The sequence below is a fragment of the Rattus norvegicus genome, chromosome 4 (genome assembly GCF_021556685.1).
Source record: "Rattus norvegicus strain SHRSP/BbbUtx chromosome 4, alternate assembly SHRSP_T2T, whole genome shotgun sequence".
Classification (NCBI taxonomy): Eukaryota; Metazoa; Chordata; class Mammalia; order Rodentia; family Muridae; genus Rattus; species Rattus norvegicus.
The window spans coordinates 59,086,143-59,099,073 of NC_141537.1; the positions used below are offsets into that span (position 1 = coordinate 59,086,143).

Here is a 12,931-nt window from a genome sequence, read left to right on the forward strand (position 1 = left end):
ATTGTCTTCACCATGGTGAATTTTATATAATCCTGTGGCTTTCCTAAGTCACATTGCTCAAGTGACGTAATTCACAACAAGGCTTAAAGGTTAAGCAAAATTTAGCTGGGTATGATCCTAGCACTTCTGAGGCAAACCAATTCAAGGCCACCAGAGCTAAAAAGTTAGTTCTGGGACAGCCTAAACCTACTAAACAAAGCAGTTTAAATTTTAAGTAGACTTGACAAATTAAGTATTTATTTATTTATGTGTCTGTATGCACCACAGTGCATGTGTGATCAGAGGATATTGGTGGGAATAGGTTCTTTCTTTGTACCCTGTGGGTCCTGGAGATAAAACTCAGGTTGTTAATTTGATGACAAGTGCTTTTGCTTACTAAGCCATCCTGCCAGCCCAGGTTTATTTTATTTTTTTAAATCTTTAAAATAATTTTCTTTTTAAAAACTAGTGAGGTAATGAGTGAGGTAACTGAGACCCAAAAGGACACACATGGTGTGTGCTCAGGGATGAGTGGATACAAGCCACAAAGTACAGGACACCCATGATACACTCCACAGACCCAAAGAAGCTAAACAAGAAGGGAGGCCCAGGTGAGGATGCTTTAATCTCACTTAGAAGGAGAAACAAAAGAATCATGGGAGGCAGAGGGAGGGGGGAAATGGAAGGAAGAGAGGAGGGGAAGGGGAGTGGGGGCAGGAGCAGGTATGGGGAGAGACAGGAGAGAGGACCAGAGGATGAATGGAAATCTGCAGCTGTCCAGACTAAGTGGGTGGGGGGAATCTGTAGGAAGTCCCTAAGACCTGGGATGGGGGAGGCTTCCAGAAGTCAGTGTGGGTGACCTTAGCCGAGGTGCCTAACAGTAGGGACGTGGAACCTAAAGAGGCCATCTCCTGTATCCAGGCAGGACCCCCAGTAGAAGGATAAGCACACCAACCCACCCACAAAACTTTCCATCTGAAATTTGTCCTGTCTAAAAGAAATGCAAGGACAGAGATGGAGCAGAGACTGAAGTGAAACTGGCCCAACTTGAGACTTATCCCGTGGGCAAGCACCAATCCCTGACACAATTAACGATACTCTGTTATGCTTGCAGACAGGAAGCTATCATAACTGTCCTCTAAGAGGTTCCATCCTGCAATGGACTGAAACAGATGTAGATACCTTTGGATGGAGGTGGAGGACTCTTGTGGAAGAGCTGAGGGAAGAATTGAAGGCCCTGAAGGGCATAGGAAACCCACAGGAAGACAAAGAGAGTCAAGTAACCTGGACCCCTGGGAGTTCTCAGAGACTGAGCCACCAACCAAAGAGCACATGGGCACATATGTAGCAGACACAGCTCAGTCTTCATGGCTGCCTTGTCTGGCCTCAGTGAGAGAGGATTTGACTAATCCTGCAAAGACTTTATACACCAGTGGGGGGATACCGGGGGTGGGGGAGGGACAATGTTGGGGGGGGACCAGGAAGGGAAGGGGACAGTGTTTAGGATGTAAATTTATTATTTAAGAAATTTGTCTTATTATATTTTATGTGGGTGTGTGTTTTTTCTGCACATATGTCTGTGCATCATGACTGTGCCTGGTATAGCGGCGCATAGGACAGAAGAGGGCATTGGATCCCCTGGAGTTACAGATGGCTGTGAAAGGCTATGTGGGTGCTGGGAACTGAACCTGGGGTCCTCTGGAAAAGCAGACAGTGCTCTTAACTACTGAGTCATCTCTCCAGCCCCATGATTTTCTTTTGTGCAGGAAATTCTAAGGTGATTATTTTTGAGTCACCCTGGAATGATTTAAGTATTCGAGAGGAGTGCAATTCTGTTACAAACTTTCTTCTCCTAAATAAACATGTTCTCTCTCTCTTCCTCTCCCTCTCCACTCCCCCTCCCCCTATCCTTCCCCCTCTCTCCCCCCTCCCCTTCCAGATCCCCCTTCCCTTTCTGTCCCCCTTTGTCCTTCCCTTCTTCGTTTCTTCCTCTTGCTTGAAACAGTGCCAGTGTAGCCCAGGTTGAACTTGAGTCGGCTTCTGATGCTCTTGCCAGCACCTAGTCCGTGCTGGGGTTACAGGCATGTCCCAGCGTACCCCAGCACCTAGTCCGTGCTGGGGTTACAGGCGTGTCCCGGCGTACCCAGTTTACCCGGTTTATTTGTTGTTTTTAACATCCTTGTTTGAGAAAGACAACTTGCGTTATGCCTTCAGGCCTTTCCAGCTTTATCAGTTGTTTTGATGTTCCTTGACTCCCAGTCAGCAAGGAAACCAAACTAAAATTGAGGGGGAGGGGCTTCGTTCCCTCTCCCGTCCCCTTAAAGGCTTTCTATCCTGCCTCAGATGCGTGGACCACCACCGGCTTTAGTAGCACCATATTCCAGAACACAGGGATGGTGTCTCAAAGAGGAGGATCTCATCATTGTCCAACAAATCGGCTTTTCCCTTTTTTTTTTTCTTTCTTTCGGCTTTTCCCTTTAATCTACTCCCCCGCCTCATCTCAAATTCCAGGAACCAGGAGCCTTTGAGGGTGGGGGTGGGATTCCCCCCACCCCCCACCTCCCCAGTGCTTGAAGGACCCCGAGACCAGAGGTGAGATAATGATCAGCCAGATTGGGAGGTCAAACCGTTTGACTAAGCACATTGACTAAGGCTTTGTTCCTTGGCTATCCTAGGTCTATTGTCAGTATCCACAGCCAGGCAAGAGGATGCTGGTCTCCCTGCTCTTTTCAATATGGCCTGACTGTATAAATTCCTTTTCGGCTTCATCACTCTCTTTCCCATTTGGTCCTGTGGGGTGAGTAACTGGGTATGGTCTATGAGGCTCTCTAGAGCCAAACCCTCAGCCAGGATTTTAGTAACAGATTCACCCATTCCACCATCCCTGGACTCATCTTTTGTTTCTTGGTTTTTGTTTGTTTGTTTGTTTGTTTTTGTTTTGTTTTTTGTTGTTGTTTTTTTGTTTTGTTTTTTTTTGAGACAGTATCTCACATAGTTGGTTAAACTAGGTTAGGTTAGCCTAGACTACATGATATTGTCTAGACTCACAGAATTTACTTTGTCTAGGGCCTTCTAGATTTGAGATTTTCTCTCGGTCACTGTGATGGAGAACATGATAGAATGGTATTTCCAGTCTTCAGTTGCCAGGGCAGAATGTGATCTTGTTACTGTCTCCACTCAAAGTAGCATTCATCAGAAGTTCTGGTCAGGACTTTGGTGATGAGACTTCTGTCCTACGTACACCTTGGGGTTTGGTTTCATCCCAAAGGCCCATTCAAGCATATATGTGTATATATGCACAATCCTTCTGAACTTGACAAAGGTGAGTGGACTTCCTGGAAGCTTCTTTATGCCTTCCCTGCTCTCCTCAGAGTCCCTCACTCCCGCTCTTCTGACTTTGAAGGACTACAACCTCCTTTTTATTTTTTCTGCATCTGTTGGGTTCAGAGTGGAAGCCAGAAAAACTCACTTCAGATATGGAAGCTTAAAAATGAAAGCTTTAATTTCTGAGCACCCAGGGAGGCAGTCAGTCCGGATCTGAACCCTGACCCTGAAAGGAGATTGTACATTTTTATAAGCTGGAACCCAAAGCAAGGGGGATGAGGTGGTCTGTTGCATTGAGCAATCCTATTTTGACACAAGGGGTTAAACGAGAAGGTACCATTGGCTGGGCTTTATCTGGGTCACCTGGTTTCATGGTTCTTGGGTCCATGAGCTTTCACAGTCAGGTCCCTCCTGGGTCTGGCCCAGAGTTTTAGAATGACAAAGGAATAGAGGAATGGACAAGCTGCTTGAAGTCATTTAAATCAAGACAGGCAGCACATTCATGATTTGTGTGTCTTAGTTTAGATAACAGGATGACAGCGCTTTCCTTCTTTGTCCTTTACTGGTTAACAGACAAACAAGAAACATCTGAAGAAGCAGGACAGGAGCTGTGTTCTGGGGCCTGGGAACATGAACTCAGTTTTGACTCTGTCAGCCAGGTGGACCTCAGGAAATCCCCTCCTGACACATCAAGGCCTGCTGTCTTCCAGTTGCCCTGTAGCAGTTCTGCAGGCTTCTTCCCAGCAAAGTCAGCATCCTCCAGCAGAGTTCCAAAGTTCCGTGTCCTCTCCAGCTGCCTTTACTCCTCCGTGGAACCGAACCACAAGCAGGGGCTCCCTTCTCCAGGACCTTGGGCAATGGGAGGAGGGACTGGAAGCCAGTGTGATGCAGTCTACAGAAGAAATCCCAGAGACAAGGCCCTGACATGATACAGTCTAGGGTGCTCCATTGGATTTGTTATCTCTCCAGGTGAAGAGTTAAAAGGCAGGAAAAAAATCTGAAACAAGTGGCAGAGAAATCTCAAGCACTGTAGACCAGACTAGCAGTTAAAGAAAGGTGTTTAATGGGGGACCGGGGAGGACCACATGCACACAGCAGATGAGCAGAGTAGTGGAGGGGGTTATCTCAGGTCTTAGAAAGACAGAAACCAGGGGCTGGGGATTTAGCTCAGCGGTAGAGCGCTTGCCTAGGAAGCACAAGGCCCTGGGTTCAGTCCCCAGCTCCAAAAAAAAAAAAAAAAAAAAAAAAAGAAAAGAAAAAAAAGAAAGACAGAAACCCAGTCCCTTCTTGAGGCTTGGGGTTTTAAAGCCCCTGGAGCATCTTCCTTCCCTCATTTAGAGTTGGTCAGTTTGAAAGAAGCTAGGATGGTTGATTGGCCCAGAACTATTGAGTGATCAGGCCTTGAACTTGTTGCCAGCCATCAGCTGGGGGCCTGCTAATGGGAGACAAAAACCTTTAATGCCTTTGTTTTAAGATGCCAGGTTTTTTGGCTCAAGTCAGGAGGGTAAGGAAGAAGCCGCCATCTTTATTTGCCTAGCCATAGCCCCTCTTTCTGCATACTAGAAAGTCTGTGTAACTGCCAGTGTTCCAGTAAGCCCAGTTGTCTTAACCTCTGCCTGACAGTCAAGTTGGGTTGGGGAAAGGTGTTAATCTCCCTGGTTGAGCATGAGACCACTACCACAATTTTTGAGCCAAATTTGAAACAAGCTTTATTAAATACTGGCCAGGATGACAGACACTGGTCATCCATACTGGGGATTCCCAGAGGATGGCCCCAAATCACATTAATTAGCCAGAGACTTAGAAAGACAGAACTCATAAGGTTGCACACTTCGTCTTCATCCAATTAGGGGCAAGAATACACTCTGACATACTTCCTGCCTACATACCACATAGATGGAAACCTCTGTGAGATCAAGCACATCCTGTGCAGTTGGGACAACCAAGCTTGTTTACAGGAGCAAATACTCACGGCTTGTTACCTTTCTCGAACAACAGCTCCAGCATTCCAGGAAGTTACCTGCCCTCGGGCAAGTGCAGCTTATAAGTTAGTGGTATTTTTGTTTTATAGATCTCTTCAACACAGTAATTTAAACTTAAAACACAGCTTTAGCCCTCGCAAAGGGAGACTGGATACTGCCTGGGATGGAGCTCCTAAAGCACAGGATTGGGGAAATAAGTAGTCTGGGCACCTGGGAGGAATCCAACAAGAAGCTGCAGGCAAGGGGCAAGCAAACTGGTTATGGCTCAAAAGTGTAGTCAGTGTCCTCTGGAGTAATAGAAACACTGAGTGAACATATATTACAAAGGGGATTGGCTTACATGATTCCGGCTAGGTAGTCCAACATGGCTGCTCGCATCCTAGAGAGGCTGAGAACCAGTAACTACTCAGTTCACAAGACTGGATGTCTCATCAGTCCTGATCTGGTGCTGAAAGCCTGGAGAATTCCTAGAGAGCCCCCCTGATAGGACACAGAGAAGCTGGGTTCAGATGGTAGCAGCAGTCACAGCAACAGAGTGGATGCACTCACCAGCAGGCAGTGAAGGAGGGCAGGTAGACATAGGAGCTGTTCCCTCAGATCTCCTCCTCATATCTAAGACACTGCAGGAAGCTGCCTTCTACTCTAAGGGATGGTCTTCCTCAGTCAATTCTTCAGGAAATCAATCTCTTTCCCCGCCCCTTCCTCTCATAGATTTGTCAAAGGCATTTTATTTTATTATTGTTCATGTGGTGGGAGGCACACATGTGGAGATCAGAGGACAATTTTGGGGAGTAAATTATCTCCTACCTTATAGGTTCCAGGGGTCAAACACAGCATCTGACCATGATGATCATACCTACGGAGCCATTTCACTGGCATGTTATGTCCCTTAGTTGAGTCCAGATCCAGTCAATTTGATAACCAAGGTTAACCATCCCAACAAGGAAATGAAATATTTTATTCAGAGCCCAGTGTGAGTAATCACAGTCCAGGACACAGATTTAGATTGCCCAAAGACTCATTCCACTGAGGAATCAGATGAATAAAGTATTTTTTTAAAGATTGATTGATTGATTGATTTATGAGTGTACTGTAACTGTCTTCGGACACACCAGAAGAGGGCATCAGATCCCATTACAGATGGTTGTGAGCTACCACGAGATTGCTGGGAATTGGACTCAGGACCTCTTGAAGAGCAGTCAGTGCTCTTAACCACTGAGCCATCTCTCCAGCCGCCAAAAGATAGTACCAAACCAGTGCATTTACCAAACACCTTGATAAGGACATTGTCAAGTCATAGCAGAACAGAGACGCTTCTGATCAGGTTTCAGATGACATCTCATTCCAGCTTGTAGGTTGGTAGAGCTTGGTGATCTGCTAAATTAATGCAGTGTAACATTATTACTTGACAGTTACCTGCAGACCTGAACAGGTGATAAATGGCTGATCACAAGACCAATGATAGCCTAAAATAATCTTGATTCTGGTTGGCAACATTTCAACTTTCAGCAGGCAGCAAGTTCCAGTCCATCAACCCACAGAAATCTTCAACAACTTGGAGTTGAACTTGAAAGTGGCCTTTCAGGGTACTTCAGTCCACAACTGGCTGCTCTTACCAAACATTAAATTGTCTTTGTTGGGGTCTGGGGAGAGGGCTCAGTCTGGAAAGGGCTTTCTTCTCAAGCATGAGACATGAGTTGGATCGCCAGCAGCCACATAGAAAGATGAATACGAGAACGGCAATGTGACTCAATGGGTAGAAATTCTTGCCTTACAAACCTGCTGACCTGAGTTTTGATCCCCAGAACCCATAGTGGAAGGAGAGAACTAACCACCAAAAGTTGTCCTCTAACACACACACACACACACACATGCACACACATGCATACACATGCATATGTGCACACACTCACACATGCACATACTCTTGCACACAGGCATACATACACACATATGCACATGCCTTAGGTGACTCTATTAGAGGGGGTTTCAGGCCACTGGCTACTCTATAAAGGTATTTCCTGGAAAGATTAACTGAGGGGAGGGGCAGGTCCTTCCCCAGAGTCTGAAGGAAAAGCTCGTGCTCTTTCCTGTCTCTCTTCACTGACCACCAATGAATTCATCCACCCTGCTCCTGCTGCCACTGCTGTCCTTCACTGACTTCAGAATCCAGCTTCCTTAGTCTCAGCTCTTCCAAAGGCAATGCCCCAATAACTTCGTTATCTTCCACCAGGTCCCACTTTTTAGGCCACAGAATAGCCACATTGGGGACAGAGCTTCCAACACACGAACCTTTGGATGACATATTTAAAGCCCAAACTTGAGGTACGGACATAAGGATTAAGTTTAAGCAGAGGGCAAGAGGTAAGAATAAGTAAACAGTCCTGCGCAGAGTGCAGATCTGCCCATTGCTGACTCAGCTCTGCTCTAGTCTCTCCTGCAAGGTAGAGAGTCGTCAGAACTGTGAAATCTCTCCTCTGGCTGACCTGGAGCTTCAGCAGTTCCTTATTCCCCGCGAGATTCCTAGGGGAATTCAATTTCTTTTTTTTGCACTTCCTAGGCAAGCGCTCTACCACTGAGCTAAATCCCCAACCCCGGGAATTCAATTTCTATGAGGACCATTCTTCTATAATCCAGTAGCCAAAAGGGGGTGGGGGGAGAAATAAGTTGTTATTTGTTTGTTTGAAGACTATCCCATCAGGTTGGTCATACTTTCATTCCAAGGAACTACACAATGTCTGCTTGTGCCTCTTCCCACAAGCAGTTTCCTGGCCAAGTGGAAGTACTCTGTAAGCAGTCAGAATTTGACTGACTGATGTCGCCACCCATCTACCATTTTCAGAGGACCTAAGAGGGCCATAGAGTCCCCACGAGGGCTGAGCTCAGCTCTGTATCCCACTGTATTGGGGCTTCTGACATGGACAACATGTGCACACGCGTGCGCACACACACACACACACACACACACACACACACACACACACACAGAGCCAACATCCCAGGAAGCCTCAGTGTGCTTCTCAAAGGCAGAATCAGCTACTGAGAGGTTACAGAGCTTGTCCTAGTCACACAACTACCTAGCAGATTTGGAACTAAAACTGGGACTTCAGCTCCCAGTGTGCCCTTTCTCTAGACTCTAGCCCCTGTCCTTCTTGATATCTTGAGCCTAAGAAAGACAGGGTATATCTGTCTCTAGAAAAACTTGGATTCAATCCTGTTTTTTTTTTTTTTTTTTTTTCTCTTCTCCAAGCTTGTTGAGAGCCAAATGAAAATTTCCTTTGCTGGATTTGACTTTTTTTTTAAATGAATCTGAAGGGAAAAAAAATAGCAAATCCGCTATCCTAATGAGATAACGAATGCACAGCGCTTTGAGAGGCACGGATCTACTGTGCCTTCATATATAAGGTATTATTATGCCCTTGAAAGAAGCACACAAGCCGGCAGGCCTCGCTGGGGTGGGGGCTGGGGCCTGGCAGAGACAATTTTCTCTAGAAGGCTGACTCATCCCTTGATTATCCCCAGCTCAGAGAGCTAAGTTCTGTTCCTTGAGGTTATTTTCCACCTCAGTCAGGAGCTGGTGGTGGGATCACCTGGAGTTGGGCTCTGAGGGAGCTGACCATTGCAGAGCATCTGCCTGAGGAGCTGTGGCCCGCTGACTGCATAACTAGCCTTCTGAATCTACCTTTAAAGAAGCCCCACTGTGAGCTCCCCGATAGTGTGGCTGAAAGGAGACCATTGCCAGAGGTAAAGGGAAAGCCAGTAGCTAAGCTACAAAGCAGGCGTCCTAGATCTGACTACTGCATGGCAGGTTTGCACGTGGGATGGACTAAGAAAAGGAGAATCCTATTAATGTTCACAGCACACAGCCAAAGGAGTGGCTTGCAGGTCAGTACTTTTTAAGTTACAAAGTGACTATTTTTATCTGACTTAGGCAACAAACAAACAAAATATGATAAATTTAAAGAAAACCCACAGAATTTTACTGAGCCACCCTAAGGTTAGGGCTGATGATAGGAACCACTGGATCTTTGGACTCAAACATCAACAGGGCTTGGGTACACCTCAGCTTGGTCTCTCTTCATTGTGGGCTTCCTCCCAGGATCCCTCTGGGGTTGGGACTTCCTCCCTCTAGCCCCTGTACCACAAGCAGGTCAACACCAATGCTACAGTTCCTAGAAAAAAGAGAAAAGAAATGTTCCTTTCCCCTAACAATTCCTAACTTCATTCTGATTGGATCAACTTGGGCCACATGCCCACCTTACATTATTATTGGCCAGAAGAAGTCCAATGCTCCATGTTCAGGGCCCAAGGATAGATGTGCCTTTTAGTTACTTCACCTAAAATGGCGAGTGATAGGGTGTTTCTCAGAGGAAAGACTGAGAAGGTTCCAGAAGGAACAATGGATACTGAGCTCAGATAGTATTGGGTTCTACCTACATACGTATTTGAAACAGTTTCAAATCTGTGACTCCAGTTCCAGGAGTACTCAAATCAATCTCAAATGCATACTATCATGTATGAACTCGGTCACCCTTTGCTTTCTGGTGGCTTGAATGGAGAACACACAGAATAAGTGTCTTGATCGTGTGTCGTTTTTAAGGTATGATGTACAGATTTCAGACGGTATTCCCTCATTGACCCCAATCACACTCACTTCCTAGTCTTTCTATGTTCACCCCCTATCCACCCTTGTGAAACCCCCTCCAAAAAAAAAAAAAACCCCAGAAAACACAAGTCCAATTTGTGTTATCTTTATATGCTTTGGAGCATGGTCAAGCTCTCTTTGTCCTGACCAGTAAGTAGAACTGAATCCTTCCCCTCCACAGCCCACCAGAAGTGCTCCCTGGAGAGCTACACTTCAGCATCCTCATCACACTTTTAAGAATTCTCCTCAGTGGCTTTCCATTTAAGCTATTGCTAGGGGTGGAGGGTGGGGATGTGGGGATAGGGGTTGTTTCAGAAGCCTTCCCTGTCCCTCTTTCTCAACTGTGCATCTTCAGTCATCATTATCACTGCCAAAGTAGCTTCCTTGCTCTTTACAGTCAGTGAGAGCACGAGTTATGGGCTTCCACATGGTTTCTGCAGATAGCACAGACCACAGACTTGGCCACAGCCATAGGACCATGAACCCACACAAGGCCCTGGGAGGCCGCTAGGACCACAGATATTCATATGGCCTCCAGTGGCAATACAGGTACTTAAGGCAATAAATCCAAGTGCCTACTGAGGCAAGGGTAATTTACTGTTTCTAAGTAGGAGAGATACAATTGCTGAATAGAGACTGTGAGCTCAAGCTATCTATAGTCATTCAAATTCGAAGTTTATTTGACACCAAGGGGAGAAGAAAATTCATCCATCCATTTAGGTAATCTAATATGCATCATGACTACAGCTGCCGCCATTTTGGCTTATGTAGAAGCTACTTTTCTGGTTGTTGTGGCAAAGTTCTTGACAGCAGCAACTTAAGTGAGCAAGAGTCTGTTGTGGATTACAGGTTGAGAGGATATGGTCCACCGTGGCAGGAAGGCACTGCTTGCAGCAGAGGTAAGTGGTCACATTGAATTTACAGTCAGGAAACAGTGAACAGGAAGTGGAGCTGGGCTGTAAAGCCCCAAGGCCCATACCCAATGATCTACTTCCTCCAGTGAGATTCTATCTCTCTAAGCTTCCACCAATGGGGATGGGTGAAGTGGGGGTTGGGAGACTGTACTCCAAGTGTGCAAATGCATGAGTTTATAGTCACATTTAGACTACAACAGCAGGTAAGGTTTTTCTGACGTGTAGAACTCTTCCTGGTAGAATCAAAACTTAGGGTTAGTTTCTGTGTATCACGTGTATTCAGGAGCCTGCTGAGGTCAGAAGAAAACATCCAATCCCCTGTAACTCCTATTCCAGACTGGGAGTAGGAGTTACAGATGGTTGTGCTAGGAACAGAATTGGGCTCTTCTGCAAGAGCGGTAAACGCTTTTAACCACTGAGCCATCTCCTCGGCAAGACTGTGTTAAAATTGTGCTATTATTCCTCTCCTTTTAGTTTTGAAACTTAGACCCCCTTTCAAATCCTTAGGCAAAACATACCCTGCTACACATCAAAGTAAACACTTGCAAACACTTTTAACACTCACTAAGAATTCATCTAAAAACAGTTACCTAATACAACTAGCAGGAGGTTCAAAAATAATGCAAATGGAAAGTATTAATTTCCCCAGATCTTTAAAAATTCCAGGCATTGCCTCTGACATTGTCCAGTTTTCCAGAAACAGTAAACATCAATCAGACTTATGTGCATGTGTATACATGTGCAAAAGAAAACCCTGAAAGACAGTGGGCTTCTAGATTTTGTTTTCTTTTTTAAAAAAAATTCTCTCTCTCTCTCTCTCTCTCTCTCTCTCTCTCTCTCTCTCTCTCTCTCTCTGTAGCAAGGCCTGGAATAGGCTAAGTTAGTCTACTCCTCCCCAGGACTAGTTACAAGTGCACAAAGTCAGTTGTTTATTTTTATTTTTATTTTTGAGACAGGGTCTCCTGCTGCCAACCTCTAAGTGCTGGGATCCTAGCTGTGTCTCACCATTCTGGGTTTTTCTTTTCAAGAAATTTCATTTTAAAAAGCATCGGGAGCTAGGCATGGTGTTACCAGGCATGCATGGTACAAACGTTTAATGTTTAAACAAAATATTTAACTATGCTTTCTGTCTATGTAGGAGGAGACGTGCACCTATGCCGTAGCGCACACATGAAGGTAAGAGGATAACTCAGAAGTTGATTCTCTCCCTCCCCTGTGTGGGTCCTGGGAATCACACAAAATTCATCCCCTTCTTCTGCTTCCTGAATACAACACTCTGCCCAGCTTCTTTTTCCTCCTTATTACACAGGGTTTTACTTTATATCTCAGGTTGTCTTAGACTCACTACGTGGCCCAGGTTGACCTCAGATTCAAGATAATCTTCCCGCCTTTAGCCTCCATGGGCTAGAGTTACAGCCATGAGCTAACACACTTTTCTAAACTTATATTCCTTTATCATTGGCAAAGTCAGACCCAATCTCTGTTTTCAGTGTAAATAACTTAGCCAGAGTGTAGGTACCTAAGTTTATAGCTGCTCCTCATTAACGTTTGTGTCTCAGCGCTGAGCACAGTATAATGGGTGTTCACAGCAGGCTCACTACCCTGGGTTTGAACACTCCCGGAAGCACAGCTCTATTGTCGATGCAGGTATCAAAATTATTTTCATGGATATTATTATTGTGGGTTTTCATTCATGGTGAGTGCCCACAAAAGGTACCTCAGAGAACAATGTTCCATAAAGAAAGAGGTGCCACAGAGAACGGTGTACCATTACAAAAGTCTCACCTTGGAAAGGTGAGTTACAGAGTCAGGGACAGAAGTATCCCAGCAATTGCCATCACAAACAAATGAATTTCATAATAGAACAAATGTAATCTACGAAAACCAATTTATATCCAGCCGCTCTTTCAAAACAGACAAATCGTGTCTATTTCTGTGTAATGAAATCATGTCTGTAAAGAATGGATCGCACTTGAAATGTAAAATTCAATTACACTTCAGTGTTTTTATTTATTCTCCCCATGTCATTCCATTAAAGATTTGTGACAGACTTTCTTTGCCTGAAGACATCATAAAGGCTTCCCATG

At 45.3% G+C, this 12,931-nt stretch overlaps 1 long non-coding RNA gene across 1 annotated transcript; it reads left to right on the forward strand.

Moving 5' to 3' along the window:
- The first annotated feature begins 1,984 nt into the window (after positions 1-1,984).
- On the forward strand, positions 1,985-6,349 carry LOC102552812 (uncharacterized). The gene is made up of 3 exons (XR_015686409.1): positions 1,985-2,571; positions 2,655-2,776; positions 3,877-6,349. It is a non-coding gene; the product is annotated as an uncharacterized LOC102552812 (long non-coding RNA).
- Positions 6,350-12,931: the final 6,582 nt, after the last annotated feature.